Source organism: Pristiophorus japonicus, chromosome 23 (assembly GCF_044704955.1).
Source record: "Pristiophorus japonicus isolate sPriJap1 chromosome 23, sPriJap1.hap1, whole genome shotgun sequence".
NCBI lineage: Eukaryota > Metazoa > Chordata > Chondrichthyes > Pristiophoridae > Pristiophorus > Pristiophorus japonicus.
Genome location: NC_091999.1, coordinates 58,501,211 through 58,519,699, shown reverse-complemented (window position 1 = coordinate 58,519,699; position 18,489 = coordinate 58,501,211). Strand labels below are relative to the sequence as shown.

The window sequence follows — 18,489 nt, the reverse complement described above, 5'->3', positions numbered from 1 at the left end:
AATATGTTCGTAAATGCTCCCTGAATTCCGATGTGTCTGTGTGTCGCTGTGGGGGTGGAGCTGAAGCCCAGATTCTCACAGGCAGAGTCCAACCTCTGACAGGATCAGGATCAGGAAGGCCGAGTGGTAAAGGCGTTGGATTTAAGATTTAATGGGTTTATATCCGCGTGGGTTTGAACCACACTCCTGGTAATTCCTTAATTAAACGTAGATTTTTCCCATCCTGCTCAGTGATACCCGATTCTCATCTGCTGAATCTGCAATTTTCTGTAACGAGATGACACTCTGAGCCGATAATGAAATGAAATTGTGAAATGTATCTGTGTCGCTCGGTCTCTGCCGCTCTCTCTCTTTAGAGAGCTGTGTTTGTATTTGTGTGTTTGAGTTTTTGTCTCTCTCAGTCTGCCACTTTCTGTCTGACTGTCTCTCTCTGTCACATTATCTCTGTCTGTCCATGTCTTTGCCTGTCTCTGTTAGTCCCTGACTCTAATCTAATAAGTATTTCCATTATTTTCTGTTTTTGTCTCTATGTCTCGCTCTATCTATCTGTCTTTCTCTCTATCTGTCTCCCTCTTTGTCCCTCTCTTTGTCCCTGTCCTTTTCTCTGTCATTCCATCGCTAATTGCCTCCCTCTCTTTATGGAGCACGCAAATACATCTCTGTGTATGTATGTGTTAGAGTCTTTTTCTCATTCAGTCTGATCCTCCCTTTCAGACTCAAACTTTATGTTTCCCTTTGTCTCTATCTCACTGTCTGTCTCTCCCTGTTTCCCTGTTTGTCTCAGGTTCTCAATGTGTCTGTCTGTTTCTCACCGTGTCCAGTTCTGTTCGAATGGGATTCTCTCAGTCTCTTTGTCTGACTGTCTCACTCGTTCCCATCATCTCTGTCTCTCTATGTTTCTGCCTGTCTGTCTCTCTTTGCCTGTCGCTGGTAGTTCCTGTCTCTAACTTGCTGAGTATTTCCATCATTTTCTGTTTATATCTTTGTCTCTCTCTCTATCTGTCGCTCTCTCTCTATCTGTCTCTCAACTTGTCACTGTCTTTATCACTGTCTTTCTCTCACTCTTTCCCTCTGTTTTTATAGATCACACACACACATATCTGTATATGTAGGTGTTTGAGTCTTTTTCTCGCTGTCTCTGACTGACTTTTCAGTCTCACCCTTTCTGTCTCTCGTTGTCTCTCTCTCGCTGTCTGTCTATCCCTCTTTGTTGGTTTGTGTCTGTCGATCAATGTGTCTGTCGACTTCTGTTCACAGCTTGATTACTGCTCTGACGCAATCCGTTCCCTTGTCTGTATAATGGTGATTATGCCCTCCCTGGTACGCGGGAGAACCGGGTTCAATTTCCTGACGGAAAAGCAGCTTTATGAAATAGTCGAATTGTTCTTCTGTTTCTTGGAAAAGATTCATATTAAAAAGTTCCAGAGCAATATAGAACAATAAAAATACGGCAAGAGGAGATTGCCTCTTCCAGATTTTATGCAACGGAGACTTTTTCAGGATTTTGTGGCCGTCTGCTGCACAGAGATGGATGACTGAGTTTTTTCTGAGTAACACTTAAAGTGCCAGAGACGCAGTAGTTTTGCCGAGTGGTTAAAGCGATGGTCTGGAAATCCTTTGCGTTTTCTGCGCATTGGTTCGAAAACTGCCGACTACAATTCACAGCATTTTTCATTCCATTTTACAATTTAACCAGGTTTTTGCAAAATGGATCCTGAGATAGGCGGAATAATGTCCCACACATTTCAACACTGACACCTATTTCTCATTTTTATTAATCTGCAATATTCATGATGCATACGGATAGAAAAACGCAAAAATCAGCCAAAGTAGCGAAAGTGATTCAGCCTGTCTATCCCTCTGTATGTCTAAGGCATGTCTGTTGGTGCATGTATATTTTTGTTATGTGTGTGGGTGTTTTTGTCTCTGCATCTGTCGTTCTGTATATATGTCTCTGTGTATGTGCAACTGTCTGTGCAAATCATCAGCATGAATTTGGTATGTGCTGAAACCTTTTAAAAAGACTTGGGGAAAATAATACCGTTGTGAACTTTGGTATCGGTTTTGGTTCAGTGGCAGTATCCTCGACTGAAAAACGCAAAAGACAGCCAAAGTTGCAACAGTGACCCTGCCTGTCTATCCATCTATTTGTCTCAGGCAATCTTTGTATATCTTGATCTGGGTGTCATGATACATCAGTCATTGATTGTTGGTCTGCAGGTGCAGCAAGCGGTGAAGAAGGCAAATGGCATGTTCCCCTTCATAGCTAGGGGATTTGAGTACAGGAGCACGGAGGTCTTACTGCAGTTGTACAGGGCCTCCGTGAGGCCACACCTGGAATATTGTGTTCAGTTTTGGTCTCCGAATCTGAGGAAGGATGTCCTTGCTATTGAGGGAGTACAGCGAAGGTTCACCAGCTTGAATCCCGGGATGGCAGGACTGACATATGAGGAGAGACTCGATGATTTGGGCTGGTATCCACTGGAGTTTAGAAGAATGAGAGGAGATTTCAAAGAAACATGTAAAATTCTGACGAGATTGGACAGCATAGAGGTTGGAAGAATGTTCTCGCTGCTGGGGAGTTCGAGTCCAAGGATCACAGTCTTTGAGTAAGGGGTAAACCATTTAGAAACGAGATGAGGAGAAACGTTTTCACTCAGAGCGTGGTTAACCTGTGAAATTTTCTACTGCAGAAAGTCGTTGTGGCCAGTTCGTTAGATATTTTCAAAAGGGAGTTAGATATTGCCCTTACGGCTAAAGGGATGAAGGGGTATGGATAGAAAGCAGGAAAGGGGTACTGAGGTTGAATGATCAGCCATGATGTTATTGAATGGTGGTGCAAGCTCGAAGGGCCGAATGGCATATTCCTGCACCTAATTTCTATGTTTCTATATTTCTATGTTGATGCGTGTATATTTTTGGTTATTTTATGTGTGTGTGTCTCTGTGTATGTCTATCTGTATGTATATCTCTGTGTATGTGCAACTGTCTGTGGAAATCATCACCATGAATTTGGTGCGTCCTGGAACTTTTAAAAAAAACTTGGGGAAAATAATGCGGTTGTGAAATTGAAGCTCCGGATGTACACTCGGATGGATGTGAAAGGTCACAGAGCATTACTCGAAAAAGAATAGGAGAGTTGCCGCCGTGTCAATATCACTAAAAATGTTCGAAAATGCTCCCTGAAACCCTCTGTGTCTGTGTGTGTCTGTGGGGGTGGAGTTGAAGCCCAAATTCTGACAGAGACAATGCCCGTTTCTGCCAGGACCAGGATGACCGGGTGGTTAAGGTGTTGGACTTAAGATCCAAAGGAATTATAACTGCGTGGGTTCGAATGGTAATTGCTTAATTAAACAGATATTACTTCCCATGCTGCTCAGTGATTCCGATTTTCATCTGTTGCATTTGCATGTTTCGCTGACACTCTGAGCAGATAATGAAATGTATCTGTGTCGCTCAGTCTCTGCCTCTCTCTCTCTATCTATCTATCGAGAGCTGTGCATGTGTTTGAGTCTTTGTCTCTCTTGGTCTGCCACTTGTCCAGTTCTGTTCCAAAGGGATTCTCTCAGACTCTCTATCTGACCGTCTCTCTCTTTCCCATCATCTCTTTCTGTGTTGGTCCCTGTCTCTAACCTGATGAGTCATTCCATCATTTTCTGTTTTTGTTTCTATATCTCTCTCTCTATCTGTCTTTCTCTCTATCTGTCTCCCTTTTTGTTCTGTCTTTTTCTTGTCATTCCATCACTATTTGCCTCCCTCCCTTTATGGAGCACGCAAACACATCTCTGTGCATGTAAGTATTTGAGTGTGTGTCTCACTCAGTCTGACCCTCCCTCTGAGTCTAAAACTTTATGTCTCTCTCTGTCTCTATCTCGCTGTCTCTCTCTCTCCATGTTTCCCTGTTTGTCTCTGGTTCTCAACGTGTCTGTCTCTTTCTCACGGTGTCCAGTTCTGTTCGAATGGGATTCTCTCAATCTCATTTTCTGACTCTCTCTCTCTTTCCCATCATCTCTGTCTGTCTATGCCTCTGCCTGTCTGTATCTCTTTGCCTATCGCGGTTAGTTCCTGTCTCTAACCTGCTGAGTATTTCCATCATTGTCTGTTTATATCTTTGTCTCTCTCTCTATCTGTCGCTCTCTCTCTATCTGTCTCTCTCCTTGTCACTGTCATTAACACTGTCTTTGTATCACTATGTCCGTCTCTCTCTTTATAGAGCACACACACGTAACCCTGTATATGTATGTGTTTGAGTCTTTTTCTCACTGCGTCTGCCTCTCCTTCTGAGTCTCACACTTTCTGTCTCTCGTTGTCTCTATCTCGTTGTCTGTCTCTCCCTGTTTGTCGGTTTGTCTCTGTCTCTCAATGTGTCTCTCTACTTCTCATGGAGTCCAGTTCTCTTCACAGCTCGATTCCTCCTCTGACCGAACCCACATTCGTTGGTTTAGTGCTTAGTATCCCGGCCTGTTATGCAGAAGACAGGGTTTCAATTCCCCTACAGGCAGGAAGCTTTTTCAAAATGCAGGATTTTACTTCTGTTTCTTGGGAAAGATTCATATTAAAAAGTTCCAGTGCAATACAGAACAGTAAAAATACAGGAAGAGGAGATTTTTTCAGAATTCTGTGTCATCTGCTGCAGATGGTGGATGACTGAGTTTTATCTGAGTAACATTTGAAAATATGACGAGTAGTCGTGGCCGAGAGGTTACAGCGATGGGCGAGAAAATCCATCGTATTTTCCCCCTGCAGGTCGAATCCTGCCGACAACGATTCTCAACATTTTTCGTTCCATTTCACAATTTAACCAGGTCTCTGCAAAACTCATCCTGAGATAGATGGAATAAAGTCCCACACCTTTCAAAACTGTCATTTTTTAAATCATTTTTATTAAACTGCAATATTCACAATATTTACGAATAGAAAAACGCAAAAATCAGCCAAAGTTGCGACAGTGATTCAGCCTGTCTATCCCTCTATATGTCTAAGACATCTGTGCATGTCCGTTGGTGCGAGTATATTTTTGCTTATGTGTGTGTGTGTGTCTGTGTCTGTCTATCTGTATATATATATATATATATATATATATATCTGTGTATGTGCAACTGTCTGTATAAATCATCACCATGAATTTGGTATGTCATGGAACTTTTTAAAAAACTTGAGGAAAATAATACGGTGTGAATTTTGGTATCGGCTTTGGTTCAGTGGCGGTAATCTCGACTGAATCAGGAGTTTGTGTGTTTAAGTCGCACTCCTGAGACTTGAGCAGATAATCTTGGCAGACACTCAAGTGCAGTACTTGGGGAATTTTGCATTGTTGAAGCTGTTGACTTTCGGAAGAAATGTGAAATTAAAGCTCCATCTGCACCCTCGGGTGGATCACAGCATTACTCGAAAAAGAATAGGAGAGTTGCCACCTTGTCAATATTACTAAAAATGTTCATAAATGCTCACTGAAACCCTATGTGTATGTGTGTGTCTGTGAGGTGGAGTTGAAGCCCAGATTCTCACAGAGACAGAATCGAAACACTGGAAGGACCAGGATGGCCAAGTGGTTAAGGCGTTGGCCTTAAAATTCAATGGGATTTTCCCACGAGGGTTCGTACTCAAATCTCTTTAATTTATCACTGATTTCCTCCCATGCTGATCAGTGATACCCGATTTTCATCTGTTGAATCAACAATTTTCTGTAACTCTGTGACACTCTGAGCCAATCAGGAAATGAAATTGTGAAATGTATCTGTCTATCTCAGTCTCTGCCTTTCTGTCTTTAGAGAGCTGTGCATGTGTTTGTGTGCTTGAGTCCGAGTCTGACTCACTCTGTTTGTGCCTGGTTCTCTGTTTGTCTCTGTCTCTCAATCTGTCTCTGTCTCACGGTGCCCACGTCTGTTCCAATGGGATTCTCTCAGACGCTCTGTCTGACTGTCACTCTCTTTCCCATCATCTCTGTCCATGTCCTTGCCTGTCTCACTTTGTCCCTGTCTCTAACCTGATGAGTTTTTTCATCATTTTCTGTTTTAGCAACATTGAAACATGGAAAATAGCTGCAGGAGTAGGCCATTAGGCCCTTCGAGCCTGCGCCGCCATTCAATATGTTCATGGCTGATCATTCCTTCAGTTCCCCTTTCATGCTTTCTCTCCATACCCCTTCACCCCCTTATTCGTAAGGGCCATATCTAACTCCCTCTTGAATATATCCAATGAACAGGCATCCACAACTCTCTGCGCAGGGAATTCCGCAGGTCAACAACTCTGTGAGTGAAGAAGTTTCTCCTCATCTCAGTGCTAAATGGCCTCACCCTTATCCTAAGACTATGTCCCGTGGTTCTGGACCTCCCCAATATCGAGAACATCCTTCCCGCATTTAACCTGTACAGTCCCGTCAGAATCTTATATATTTCTATGAGATCCCCTCTCATCATTCTAACCGCCAGTGAATAAAGGCCCAGTTGATCCAATCTCTCCTCATATGACAGTCCTGCCATCCCTGGAATCAGTCTGTTGACAATATCGGACCGAGTCAGCATGGATTTGTGAAAGGGAAATCATGCTTGATGAATTTTCTGGAATTTTTCGAGGATGTAAGGAGTAGAGTGGACAAGGGAGAAACAGTGGATGTCGTGCATTTGGACTTTCAATAGGCTTTTGAAAGGTCCCGCACAAGAGATTGGTGCACAAAGTCCAAGCGCATGGTATTGGGATTAATGTACTGACATGAATAGAGAACTGTTTGCCAACTGGTTTGCTGCACTCTCTCAATAGCAAGAAGGTCCTTCCTCAAACTAAGAGACCAAAACTGAATACAATATACCAGTTCTGGCCTCACTAAGGCCTTGTACAACTGCAGTAAGGTCTCCCTGCTCCTATATTCAAATCCTCTAGCTATGAGGGCCAGCATACCATTTGCCTTCTTTACCGCCTGCTGTGCCTGCGTGCCCGCTTTCAGTGACTGATGAACCATGACACCCAGGTCTCGTTGCACCTCCCCTTTTTCTAGTCTTCCGCCATTCAGATAATATTCTGCCTTCGTGTTTTTGCCCCCAAAATGGATAACCTCACATTTATCCACATTATACTGCATCTACCATATATTTGCCCACTCACCTAATCTGTCCAAGTCACCCTGCAGCCTCTTAGCATCCTCCTCACAGCTCGCACCGCCACCCAGTTTAGTGTCATCCGCAAACTTGGAGATATTACACTCTATTCCTTCAACCAAATCGTTAATGTATATTTTAAAGAGCTGGGGTCCCAGCACTGAGCCGTGCGGCAACCCACTAGGAACTGCCTGCCATTCTGAAAAGGACCTGTTTATCCCGAGTCTCTGCTTCCTGTCTGCCAACCAGTTCTCTACCACGTCAGTACATTAATCCCAATACCATGCGCTTGGATTTTGTGCACCAATCTCTTGTGCGGGACCTTGTCAAAAGCCTACTGAAAGTCCAAATACACCACATCCACTGGTTCTCCCTTGTGCACTCTACTCGTTACATCCTCAAAAAATTCCAGAAGATTCGTCAAGCATGATTTCCCTTACATAAATCTATGCTGACTCGGTCCGATCCTGTCACTGCTTTCCAAATGGGCTGCTATTTCATCCTTAATGATTGATTGCAACATTTTCCCCACTACTGATGTCAGGCTAACCGGTATAGACTTACCCGCTTTCTCTCTCCCTCCTTTTTTAAAAAGTCCCATCACATTAGCTACCCTCCAGTCCATAGGAACTGATCCAGAGTTGATAGATTGTTGGAAAATGATCACCAATGCATCCACTATTTCTAGGGCCACTTCCTTAAGTACTCTGGAATGCAGACTATCAGGACCCAGGGATTTATCAGGCTTTAATTCCATCAATTTCCCGAACACAATTTCCCGCCAATAAGGATATATGTCAGTTCCTCATTCTCACTAGACTCACAGTCCTCTAATACATTTGGAAGGTTTTTTGTATCTTCCTTTGTAAAGACAGAACCGAATTATTGTCTCTATCTCTCTCTATATCTGTCTTTCTCTCTATCTGTCTCCCTCTTTGTCTCTCTCTTTGTCCCTGTCTTTGTCTCTGTCATTCCATTAATATTTGCCTCCCTCTCTTTATGGAGCACACAAACACATCTCTGTGTATGTATGTGTTTGAGTCTTTCTGTCATTCACTCTGACCCTCCCTCTCAGTCTCAAAGTTTCTGTCTCTCTGTGTCTCTATCTCGCTGTCTGTCTCTCCATGTTTCCCTGTCTCTCAACTTATCTGCCTCTTTCTCACGATGTCCAGTTCTGTTCCAATGGGATTCTCTCAGTCTCTCTGTCTGACAGTCTTTCTCATTCCCATCATCTCTGTCTGTCCATGTCTCTACCTGTCTCTCTCTTTGCCTGTCTCTGTTAGTTCCTTTCTCTAACCTGCTCAGTATTTCCATCATTTTCTGTTTATATCTCTGTCTATCTCTCTATCTGCCGCTCACTCTTTCTCTGTCTCTCTCTTTGTCACTGTCTTTGTCACCGTCTTTCTCTCACTCTTTCCCTCTCTCTCTTTATAGAGCACACACACACACATCTCTGTATATGTGTGTGTTTGAGTCTTTTTCTCACTCAGTCTGCCTCTCCTTCTCAGTCTCATACTTTCTGTCTCACGTTGTCTCTATCTCGCTGTCTGTCTCTCCCTGTTTGTCGGTTTGCCTCTGTCTCTCAATGTGCCTGTCGACTTCTCATGGTGTCCACTTCTGTTCACAGCTCGATTCCTGCTCTGACAAAGCAAAAACCCGTCAGTTCCTCGTTAGTGTAGTAGTTAGTATCCCTCCCTGTCACGCGTGAGGTCGGGGTTCAATTCCCTGATGAGGGTGGAGCTTTTTCAAAATGTTGAATATTACTTCGATATGTCCTGGAACGTTGTAAAAAGACTTGGGGAAAGTAATACGGATGTGAGCTTTGGTATCGGCTTTGGTTCAGTGGCAGCATTCTCGATTGAATCAGGAGGTTGTGTGTGTAAGTCCGACTCCTGAGACTTGAGCAGAGAATCTTGGCTGACACTCAAATGCAGTACTTGGGAAATTTTGCATTGTTGAAGCTGTTGACTTTCGGATGAAATGTTAAATTGAAGCTCCGTCTGCACCCTCGGGTGGGTGTGAAAGTTTCCAGAGCATTACTCGAAAAAGAATAGGAGAGTTGCCCCTGTGTCAATATTACTATAAATATTTGAAAATGCTCATTGAAAACCTGTGCCTGTGAGAGTGGAGCTGCAGCCCACATTCTCACAGAGACAAAATCCGAATATTGACAAAACCAGGATGGCCGAGTGGTTGAGGCGTTGGACGGAAAATCCAATGGGTGTATAGCTGCGTGGGTTCGAACCCCACTCCTGGTAAATCTTCAAATTCAAACTGATTTCTTCCCATCCTGTTCAGTTATACCTCAATATATTCTGTTGAATCTGCACATGTCGATAACTTTATAACGTTCTCAACTGACAAAGAAATGGGTTTATGCAATGTTTCTGTGCCTCTCACTCTCTGTCTTAAGAGTGCTCTTTATGTGTTTGTGTTTGAGTCTGACTTACTCTGTCTGAGGAGTCACAAGCTGAATTTAACAAATTGGATCCCAAAGGTAGCAATTTCAGGATAGCTACCACTACCACCTGCTTGTCAGAGTAGGAATCGCAGGGTAGCTCAGATGAATGTGTGGTGCAGAAGGGAGGGATTAAATTTCCTGGGGGAGCTGGGACCAGTGCAAACCGGACGCTTTGCACCTGGGCAGAACCAATGTCCACAGGGGAGAGTTTTCTCGTGTTTTTGGGGAGGGGTTAAACTAATATGGCAGTGGGATGGGAAACTTTGCAGGGAGACAGAGGGAAGTAAAATGGGGGCTGAAAAGTAAAGGTGGAGGGCAGAGAAACCCAAGGCAAAAACCAAAAAGGGCCACATTGCAGCCAAATTCTAAAGGGACAAGGTGTGTTAAGATAACAAGCCTGAAGGGACTGTGCCTCAATGCGAGGAGTATTCGTAATAAGGTGGACAAATTAACTGCACAGGCATCAATTAATGAATATGATGTAATTGACATCACGGAGAAATGGCTCCTGCATGAGGAAGGCTAGGAACGCAACATCCACGGAGATTCACCATTCAGGAAGGATAGACAGAAAGGAAAAGGAGGTGGGGTGGCATTGCTGATTGAAGAGGAAATTAACGCAATAGTAAGGAAGGACATTCGCGTGGATTCTGTGTGGGTGGAGCTGCGGAATATCAAAGGGAAGAAAACGCTAGTGGGAGTTGTGTATCACCAAACAATCGTAGTGAGTTTGGGAACAGCATCAAACAAGAAAGTAGGGATGTGTGCAACATAGGTACAGAAGTTATCATGGGAGACTTTAATCTACATATAGATTGGGCTAACCAAACTGGTCACAATACGGTGGACGAGGATTTGCTGGAGTGTATTCGGGATGGTTTACACGACCAATATGTCGAGGAGCCATCTAGAAGGCTGGCCATCCTAGACTGGTTGATGTGTAATGAGAAAAGACTAATTAGCAATCTTGTTGTGCGAGGCCCCTTGGGGAAGAGTAACCACAATAAGATAGAATGCTTTATTAAGGTGGAGAGTGAAACAATTAATTCTGAGACTGGGGTCCTGAACTTAAGGAAAGATAACTTCGATGGTATGAGACATGAATTGGCTAGAATAGACTGGGAAATGATACTTAAATGGTTGACGGCAGATAGGCAATGGAAAACATTTAAAATCACATGGATGAACTTCAACAATTGGACATCCCTGTCTGGAGTAAAAATAAAACGGGAAAGGTGGCTCAACCGTGACTAATAAGAGAAATTAAGAATAGCGTTAAATCCAAGGAAGAGGCATATAAATTGGTCAGAAAAAGTATCAACCCGAGGACGGGGAGAAATTTAGAATTCAGCAGAGGAGGATAAAGGGATTAATTCGGAGGGGGAAAATAGAGTATGAGAGGAAGCTTGCTGGGCACATAAAAGCTTCTATAGATATGTGAAGAGAAAAAGATTAGTGAAGGCAAACGTAGGTCCCATGCAGTCAGATTCAGGTGAATTTATAATGGGGAACAAAGAAATGGTGGACCAGTTGAACAAATACTTTGGCTCTGCATTCACGAAGGGAGACACGCATAACCTTCTGGAAATAGTATGTGACCGAGGGGCTAGTGAGAAGGAGGAACTGAAGGAAATCCTTATTTGTGGGAAATTATGTTCGGAAAATTGATGGGACTAAAGGCCGATAAATCCCCGGGGCCTGATGGTCTGCATCCCAGAGTACTTAAAGAAGTGGCCCAAGAAATAGTGGATGCATTGGTTATCATTTTCTAACAGTCCATCGACTCTAGATCAGTTCATATGGACTGGAGGGTAGCGAATGTAACACCACATTTTCAAAAATGAGGGAGAGAGAAAACAGGTAATTACAGACCAGTTAGTCTGACATCAGTGGTGGGGAAAATGTTGGAATGAATTATTAAAGATGACATAGCAGCACATTTGGAAAGCACAAACAGGATCGGTCCAAATCAGCATGGATTTAAGAAAGGGAAATCATGCTTGACAAATCTTTGAGAATTTTGTGAGGATGTAACTAGTAGAGCGGACAAGGGAGAACCAATGGATGTGGTGTAGTGTGACTTTCAAAAGACTTTTGACAAGGTCCCACACAAGAGGTTGGTGTGCAAAATTAAAGCACATGGCATTGGAGGTAATGTATTGATGTGGATAGAGAACTGGTTGACAGAGTCGGGATAAACGGATCCTTTTCACAATGGCAGGCAGTGACGAGTTGGGTGCCGCAGGGCTCAGTGCTGGGACCCCAGCAATTTACAATATACATCAATGACTTAGATGAAGGAATTGTGTATAATATCTCCAATTTTGAAGATGATAATATGCTGGATGGCGGTGTGACATGTGAGGAGGATGCAAAGAGGCTGCAGGGTGAATTAGACAGGTCAGGTGAGTGGACAATTGCGTGGCAGATGTCGTGTAATAACGATAAATGTGAGGTTATGCACTTTGGTGGCAAATCCACGAAGGCAGAATATTATCTGAATCGCGGCAGATTAGGCAAAGGGGAAGTGCATCGAGATCTGGGTGTCATGCTACATCAGTCATTGAAGGTTGGCATGCAGGTGCAGCAGACAGAAAGAAGGCAAATAGCATGTTGGTCCCATATCTTGGGGATTTGAATATAGCAGCAGGGAGGTCTTGCTGCAGCTTTACAGGGCCTTGGTGAGGCCTCACCTGCAATACTGTGTTCAGTTTTGTTCTAATCTGAGGAAGGACGTTCTTGCTATTGAGGGAGTGCAGCGAAGGTTCACCAGACTGATTTCCGGGATGGCAAGACTGACATATGAGTATGATATGATCGACCGGGCCTGTATTCACTTGAGTTAAGAAGAATGAGAGGGAACCTCAGAAACACTCTGACGGGACTGGGAAAGTAAGATGAAGGTAGAATGTTCCCGATATTGGGGAAGTCCAGAACCAGTGGTCACAGTCTAAGGACAAGGAATAAGCCATTTAGGACCGAGATGAGGAGAAACTTCTTCACTCAGAGAGTTGTTAACCTGTGGAATTCTCTTCCGCAGAACGTTGTTGATGCCAGTTCATCAGATATATTCAAGAGGGAGTTGGATATGGCCCTTAAGGTAAAGGGATGAAAGGGTGTGGAACGAAAGCAGGAAAGGGGTACTGAGGTGAATGATCAGCCATGATCTTATTGAATGTTGGTGCAGGCTTGAAGGGGCGAATGGCCTATTCCTGCAACCTTTTTCTATGTTTCTATGTTTCTATGTTTCAGGGTGAATGCATCTAATGGCCCAGTGTGCTGTGCCATTTCTTTCAATTGGGTACTATTTATTGAACCTGTAACTCGCCCGGTTTGTATCTGATCCATATTGTGACTCACCTGACCAATCATCCATCTCCCATAGGCGTGACATGTATCTATTTTCCTGTCCTCGGCATCGTCCTCTCAATTCCTGCTTATTTTGCTCGTTAATTGTTCGTGCATGGCCTTCCAATACGGATACACCCTGTAGCATTTTTTTGGATGTTTTGGATCCTAACTCTGAAGATTCTATCCCAATCCTGGCCTGTTTCCTGATTAGTAACTCCGTTGTTCATCTCAAATTATCTACACGTGCCTGGATCGCCTGCATATCTGGTGCATCTACTAGAGATGCCCCTGTAAAATTAATACGTCATTCGCTGTAAATCTCCTCTGTCTTCCTTCTTTGTGTCTCAGCTTCTTGTGTTACTCCCTTGCTCCTGATGTGTCACTAGCTATTCTCAGGATTGTGTCTAGCAATCGTATTTACAACGCTTTAGTCTTGTGGCTAATTTTTTCTGGCAGGTATAGTGCTGATTAATTTATGCTCACAGGTAACATTTCATGCTGCATATTGTCAAATAACAACATTACTTCTGTTCCAGGTTTAACTACCACGCAATTTCCCAAGGTTAATTCCCCTGGTTTACAATATTCAGGTAACATTTTTTACACACTTATCTTATGGCTTCAAGACAAACGCTCCTGACACTTAGGTGCCGCCCTCTAGAGGCTGCTTTACGTAGTTGTTGTACCCTCCGCTGTGGTTAAATGCTTCTGGGCCCCCTAGGGGCGGCCTTGTAGCTTGTCCTTGTAGAATCGGAAGGACGGTGATGATCACGTTTACATTCTGTTGATAAAACACATCCTGGATATTCCAGGTTTTAATTAGAGTCCTACCATTTCCATTTCAACCGGATTTTCCTTTCACTAGCCACTGTATTGGTTCTGCAATTGCTGTGGTTAGGCACAAAATTCCTACAATAGCTAACGAACCCCAGTACCTTACAAACCCCTCAGACTGGTTTTGGTCGTGGCATAATCCTAATGTCCTCCTTCCTGTCATTGGACATGGTCCGAGTTCCTTGGGATATTTCGTGTCCCAGGTACTGTACCACAGCTTGTCCGATTTGTGCCTTTTTGGGATTTACGTTAAATCCTGCTTTCCGTTATCTCAAATGTATTTTTCATAACTAGAACAGAGTCTAGCACGGAGGCTTTGATAGCTGCTTTCCGTTATCTCAAATGTTCCAGTTCCAAAGCCTTTACGTCTCAGTTTCTATGGTTCTTCAACCACTGTAGCTTAATTCACAAGTTCCACTTATATTTTCCTTTGTTCTAAACTGTTAAGCCTGCCATTTTAACATTTAATTTTTTTCAAAATTCATTTTACACTTTCGCAGATAGCTCCCCACTTGCCCAGGAGTTTGACCTGATCCCTGAAGGTATTTCTACATTGTTTCCAAACATTATAGTTTTACTTATTTTTTTTAAGTGATCAGATTTAACTTTTTATTTTAAATGTATCTCATTTTGTTGTGTATTTTCTTAAACAGTGGTACTTGAAGTCTTCACAACAAAATTAACTCTTCACTGCTCCCATCCTAATTTCTGCTCCCCTTTTGTAGTATTTGTATTTATTGTTGGATTATGAAATGTCAAATATGGTAATACTGTTTTTTAATCAAACTTATCATTCATGCTTATAGTGATTCACAGATCACAGAATGAAAAGTACTTGTTTTATAATTATGTGCCTAACTTCTGTTTTAGAAGCTGAACATCAAAAACTCTAATCTTTTGCGCTGTAACTTCAATTTTGTGATACAGTATCTCATAAATTTAAACTTTTTAAGCTTCAGCTTCTGACGCAGTATGTTTACTTTTATTAAAAGTCTTTCAAACCCAAGATTTTCCAAATCAACCAAAATGTTTATCAATGAGAATCACCAGAAATATCTCAAAGTCCCAATTCAAATATGCCAATCTTTTATTTAAAAATCGTTTTACTGAGCTCGAAGCTTTTGCATCAAGATTTTACACAAATAAATATTTCCCAAGCCCGCAGCCTTGAGACACCCACGCAGGATTCTTTTTTTAAGGCATTACAATTTCCCTTCTCCGTTCTTTATCTCATTCCTAGACTAAATGTATTGTCTTTCAAACAAATGTAATCAATGATTACATGTTTTCTTTGACAAGTGAGCGTGTCAAATTTTTTTTTTTAAAAGCATCGTGACCACACATTTTTTATCTTTTGCTCAACAAACCTATCATTTGTGCATTTTCAATCTCCATAACATATCATCTGAATAAATCCACATCTGGGTTTCTAAATTAAAATGTAATTCAATTCGAGGTTCAAACTTAATTAAAACTTCCTTCATACTGGACAACACTGCAAAGGGTTAAAAAAAATTCACTCTGACTGAAAAAGTGGGTGGGGCCACAACAACAGACAGCTCTACCACTTTCTGAAGCAGGCTTTCAGACACCTGAAACATTCATTAATTTCCACATCAAATATTCCGCAGTCAAAAATCACACAAGCACTTTCATTCAAAGACAGACATTCACAAAAATCTCTTTTCATTCAACAAAGCTTATTGTTTGGCCGGCTCTATTTTTGTATCCATACTTCACTTCAGATAGTCACTAACAGTTTTTGTTATGGACTTCCGAAAAATATCCACTAAGCGAGCCTTCTGGCCCCCAATCAATACTTTATTTTCCTCAGGTACTAATCATAACCCTGTTAGTGGGGGGATACAAATTTGGGCCAAATTCCTCTGTCCATTCTCTTCTGTCATCTATATCTATTTTTATACTTACATCCTGTTGTCTTTTGTCACTTTCTCTGTCCATCTCACCTTCGGGTATCTTTCTATTCATCTTTCCGGCTGTTAAAATTAACTTTTTCCCATCATCATATCCTGCCTTAACCATCTTCATGATCTTTTCAGATTTATCTTTCAGAAACTCTTCTGGTAGTTTATACATCAGCCCTCCAAGGGCCTTGGCAGATTCCTTTGCCATTTCATACATTGGGGCTTTTTCCCCAGTTCCCGTTTTACCATCTTTACTTAAGCAGAACTTTTTAAACAAAGGCTTTTTACCTAGTGCTGTGTTTCCGCCTTTACTTATGCGGAACTATTTACACTGAGGCTTTTTCCCCGATATCCCGTATACGTACTTATTGTCCCGACACTTACAGTATTTATTTACAGTGTCCTGACGCACCCTTCAACTGGATTTACTGGCTGCATGGACTCTACCTCAGATTCGTTGGATCTCTGGTTACTTTGCGAGGGGAATTTCTCAATGTAATTCTCTACTCACTCATTATTGAGTTGGTTTGGCTTTTTGAGTATAATCTGCCCGTCCAGTTGATCCTGCTGACTGCGCCACGTTGTTAGAGTTAACTTCAAACCACCACTCGGAGTCGTTCGCCTTAAAGTAAATGCAGTTTTATTAATAAAAGATACAAGGTGGCAGGTGAGCTATCCTTGACTGAATGCTCTGAGAAACTGCCAGAGACATCTTATTTTATACAGTTTCAGATTATAGCATTATGTAATTACGCAAGTTACAATTAATATGTGCTGATTAATTAATACATGATTATCTGGTAGGTTGCTTCCTCCAATCTGGCCTCTATATACTTTAATTGGTAATTCAGGATACATGTTGTTATGATTCTTTTTTATTTAACTTGTATCTTAAAATAGAATTCAAATTCTATGTTATCTGTGTCTGTGCCCAGCTCCCAAGGCCTTTGGTCTATGCATTGGAACATCTGAGCCTCTGCGGAAGACATCCCACACATGCTTCCCACAGACTGAAAAACAGGCTGTGGGATCTATTTTAAAAATCTGCTAACTCCATTTTAAAACATCCCAATTATTATTATTAATTGTAATTACAATTTGTGATCTGCCCTTTCAGTCTATTATGGGGTATCATATCGAAGGCCTTTGGAAATCTAGATAAATTACATCTACTACATTACGTTAGTTTACGCTATCTGTTACTTCTTCGAAAAATTCAAAGAGTTTGGTCAATTCAAGACTTTCCCTTTTCTTATCCATGCTGACTATTCATTTTTGCATTCTAGTTGTTCTTCCACTTTCTCCTTTAGTAGGGAATCCATTATTTTTCCTCCCAACGACTTTAAGTTGACTGGACTATAGTTCCTCAGACACGTTTTACCTCACTTCTTATAAATAGGTATTATATTAGGTATCTGCCAATCCTCCGGCACTGCACTTTATTCTAACGAAATATTAAATATGTTTATTAATGCCTCTGCTATCTCTTCCCTCGATGTAATTTGTCCGAAGCCGGCATTTTATCCATTTTCGGTTTGATTCGTTTTCTAATATTTTCTCTTGTTATTTTAAAAGCAGTTATTTCATTTCTAATATCATCCAATGTCATGTCCACCTGTGTTGACTCCCTGATAAATACTGATGCAAAGTAATTGTTTAATATTTCTTCCTATCTCTACCTGTGGACAACCTTCTGAGCCACGTACCTTGGTATGTATTGTGGATGTCCTCCACGCAATCTTTATCCTTATCGTTGGGCAGGAGCAGTATTTCATTCTCAGCTCTCCTCTGATCTCGCTACACGGCACCCAATCAGCCACGGACTTTACTGAACCTGCGCTTTTCTGTGGGATGTGACTGTTTTCTGGATTAAATCACTTATCCTGTGTGCTTCAGAGTGTGTCGAACACTCACTCCAGCCCAATTACCCTGAGCCAGAGCGAATAAAGCAGAGTCATTTCCTGCAGATGTGGGAATGTGGGACAGATTTGGTGTCCACAAACTCATACACATTACAGTCTCGACTCATTGCCTAACCTGCCATCTTTAGTTATTTTTTATAAATGTATTTGCTTATTTACGCACTGAATTAATTTAATTACTTAGTTTTTATTCAATGGTTATTTATAATTATATTAATTAATTAGTAATTATAGTTAAATTATTAATTTAATAAAGTATTGTTATTGTTCCCAGGTCTTAGTGTGGACCAAGCTTCGAGAAAAAAGGTAATACTCACCAAACGTTCATCTACCTGCTGTATTTTGGAGGACAAAGCAGCACCTCCTTCAACCACTGTTCCCATTCAAACTCTCACCAAATTCCGTTTAATATCACTGTGCAGAACACACTGTGAATCAGCAGTTAGTGTTAAGTTTTATACCTTTGGAGCCACACACAAGTTACAAGTGCTGTCTCAGCTCCATGACCATTGCTCGCAGTAATTAGCACATATTTAAGACTAACACTTACAGCTGACTGATAGTTAACTACCACTAACAGGCAGTTTCTGCTAACTTCTGTTTTTAAAGTTCTAAGTTCAATTCAAAACGTTAATCTAAATTTCCCTTCTTAGAGCTAATACTCAGCCAGACTCACCCCGGACTTACCACTGAATCTCACCTTTCTCTACGTTCCCAAGTTTACCACTCACTTTGTGCACTCTGTTTAAGATCAGGATGTGGTGATCGAGTAAGCTCTGACATGCTCTGCTGGGCCGAAAGAGTCGGGGTGGGGAAGGTCGCTCTGTAAATTTGCAGTCCACAGGCAGACGGGCTGCTAACTCCCAGCACCCCCAGGGAAACCTCAGGGGAACCGCCTCAGA

At 42.0% G+C, this 18,489-nt stretch overlaps 1 non-coding gene across 1 annotated transcript; it reads left to right on the top strand.

The window, feature by feature from the left end:
* Window positions 1–9,269: 9,269 nt before the first annotated feature.
* Window positions 9,270–9,352, top strand: trnaf-gaa (transfer RNA phenylalanine (anticodon GAA)). The gene has a single exon. It is a non-coding gene; the product is annotated as a tRNA-Phe (tRNA).
* The last annotated feature ends 9,137 nt before the right edge of the window (window positions 9,353–18,489 follow it).